Here is a 3618-nt window from a genome sequence, read left to right on the forward strand (position 1 = left end):
GGGGGCTTGATGAATCGTTCACTACGCACCGACCATATTCACTTGCTTAGAGTAGAAGCCTAGAGGGGTTCCATGGGTGTGTGGTACCTAATAAATCAATACTCATTATGTTTTAAGTTATGCTAATTAATTATTTGATTGGTGCTTGCTGGAAATTCTTTTTGTTTGCAATGATAGTTAAATTTGTGAAATTGAAGAATAATGATAAGTGAATTAAGATCGATCACTTCCTCTCAGCAAGAAAGAATAAATTGTGTCAAGAATAAGAATCTGAGTAAAAATAATGGCAAGTGAATTAAGGTAGATCAAGCTCTTTTCTTTTTAGGTTAAATCATTTGAGCATGAATGAACAAAAAATAAATTATGAGCATGAATGAACAAAAAATAAATTATGTTAAGAATAAGAATTTGAGTAAAACACAATGACAAAAAAAAAATAAAAATATAAAGATATAGTAAATAGCTTGTGTTATCAAAGTCTGATAATTGAGTTATTTGATTTTTGTGTTACAAGTGAAGATTGGATGTCTTTTTCTCCTATGCAAGAGTTTATTTAAAGGGACAAAAAGTTATGAATACCAACAATAAAAGGCTATCCTATCATCAAAGGACTATTGTCATATGTGAATACTCCAATGTGCCTGAATTTCAAGCTCTAGATTCGAGGCTGATTCATGTCATATCCGGCGACCGTTGCAAGCTTGCCCCGGCCAACTGATTAACCGGGATTGAGAGGAGTTTTAGTGAATTGATCACTAAAGGCTCCTCAAAGGTCGNNNNCCCCCCCCCCCCCCCCCATCACATTGACACCAGTATATTGATCTCCCAGCAAACAAAATAATTTTTCTAGCCCAACTTAAGTTGGTAATTTAGTAATAGTAAATCACAGTGAGACACATATGAAAGTCTAAATTTTGAGGGTGCATGTACATAAGTATTTACTTAACAAATATATTTACGGTAGAAATGTAACTACGATAATTCTTAATGGGTTAACAGTTTACCCAATAAGAAAAATGAGTAATCTTCCTCCGTACTAATAAACTGTTAACTATAAAAATTTAACTCGTTCACCAACCGTTAATTTGATAACCCAATATCAATAAACCAATAAACTAATTTCGCGATTGGCTTATCGTTACAATTCGATTTTGAACCGTCCTAGAAACCAGAAATATTTTTTAAACCCCCATACTTTTGCTAATTGTTATTACCTATTTTAATAAGCCCAACACTTATCTTTTTAAGCAATTTAAGTGAGAACCAACTCAAAGTTTCTTGGATCAGTGTATAAATTAAACCTTCAACTTTTTCCCCTCTTTGATCGTTTCTTTCTCCAAAATTAGAAAAGCTTCACTTTTCAGCTAAAAGTCTATACCGTATTATATTTAGGCTATTAATTTTTAAAAACGATGATAAAGCAATATACACATAATAAATATATTCATATATTTTTTTGTGGGACACTATAATTTATGTCTCTATGAGTGCCCAATTATGAGTTAGGCCTGATAAATTTGAAATTATGTTATATCAATTTTAATTGCAGCTTCTTTTCCTCGTGTCTCCTCGTCATTGAGAATTTTTTTTAGCTGTCTATGTCTTAAATATTAATGCAAAGTGTGAACATCTAAGGTTGTCCATTATTAGGGTCAGTGTAACATAGTGGAAATTAATTAGTTAATTAATTAGACTAATAAAAAGAATGGTTATATTAAAACTCTAAGGAGATGAAAAAATACTAGGTGATTCTTTCTGTCTGTCTTATTCTTGTGGACAAAGTTACTTGATACATGTTGCTGGTGGAAGGCGACAAATATCCCATGAAATTAGTCGAGGTGCACGAAAACTAGCTCGAACACCACAATCACAAAAATAAAAAGGAATGGTTATATTATTAATTAATACTCCCTCCGTCCCTATTTACTTGTCCATATTTCTTTTTTTAGTTGTCTCTATTTAGTTGTCCATTTTGACAAATCAAGAAAGGACAACAAATTTTTTCCTATTATACCCTTATTTACACTTCTTGAAAATTGTAAAAGTGTATGTTGTTTCCCTCCAATTTATTTCACTTGAATTCAAATAAGTGGTTGCAATTTTGAAGTGAAAAGTTGTCATAAGGGTAAAATTGTAACTTCACTGTGCTAATCATTATTGCCTTAATTTGTGTGCCATTTCTAAAGTGGACAACTAAAAAGGGACGGAGGGAGTACTATTATCATTATTATTAGTACAAGCTTGGGTTTTGGATAGCTTTTGAAACATTATCATTAGCAAAGAGTACCAAACTGTTGTACCAAGATTCTCACTCACTCTAATTGAGATTAATCTATTCATTATCCACTAATTATTGACCAATTGTTTAAGTCGTAAAGTGCCTTTCCTCCCCATAGAAAAAAAACAAACTTCTTTTTGTTGTAAAGCAAGCGGTTGTTCTATTTTTCAAAATGTTTATTTTTATCCTAATTGAAGTCTCACTTATAATCAGTTGGCGGAGCTAGAAGTTTAGATACGAATTTATCAAACTCAATAACTTTTGCTTAAATAATATATTTGTATTAAGAATCTTATTAAGTATGTACAAATATTAAGTCTAAAATTCAATTATTAACACTTGAAATCATCATTTTAAAATTTAGAATTCATAAGATTAAAATTTTGACTCAGTGAACGGTCCTACATTACAAACTAAGTATAGGCCCAATAAAACAGACTTTGGTTGCTTGTGCATTTGTCATATAAAGATAAGTACATTTGTGGATTCCACATTGATCATGACAGTTACAAATAAATGCATAAGGGTGTTTATATATGTATGCATAATTAAACTTATATTCAGAAAATGTATGTCAGTGTCTCCCTTCTTTCTTTTTTTGAGTCGTAATCTGCCTCACGTCTTTATTAGTGAATTGACTTTTGAACCAATTAAACATTCATTTGAATGACATAAATATAAGAGCAATTGTAACTTCAATGAGAACTTATGCCTATTTATTATACCTTTTTTTCTAGAAAGAAATTTGGTGGATTAACATGATATATATAAATATAATATCCTTCCAACTAAATTGTTGGTTCCTAAATAGAGCAAATTAATTGTCATGACTCAAAAATCTACTAACCGTGAAGATATCTATACCTAAATCGGTAGGCAAATTAACCTTATTCCAATTTTTGATACATTTTCTTAAATCAACTAAGAAGAAAAGTAGAAGTACAAGGATTATTGATCGACACCATTGAAATAGTTACGAGATTCAGTAGATGAAAATACCGACGTTAATAGTAATCAGATATTACCTCCATAGATAATTAATCCTAGCAATAAGAAAATAACGATGTAAAATCAGTCACGTGATATTTTTGAAATCAACAAATATCGCTTTACTCAATCGGGTTATAGCAAGTCGGATAAATCATAAAATAAGAAGAAGTATACGTAATTCAACGACCATATATACATTCATTCGATATAAACATGTACTTTAACGGGGTTTTCGTGGAGCTTTAATCCGCGGGGGACTTGCAAAGGTTATATACCCGTTGCAGGGGTATAACCCGACCTTGTGAACCCGATCCGAGAATCTAACAATCTCCAATAATAATAGCATGAGT

The sequence above is a fragment of the Solanum stenotomum genome, chromosome 6 (genome assembly GCF_019186545.1).
Source record: "Solanum stenotomum isolate F172 chromosome 6, ASM1918654v1, whole genome shotgun sequence".
Taxonomy (NCBI): Eukaryota; Viridiplantae; Streptophyta; class Magnoliopsida; order Solanales; family Solanaceae; genus Solanum; species Solanum stenotomum.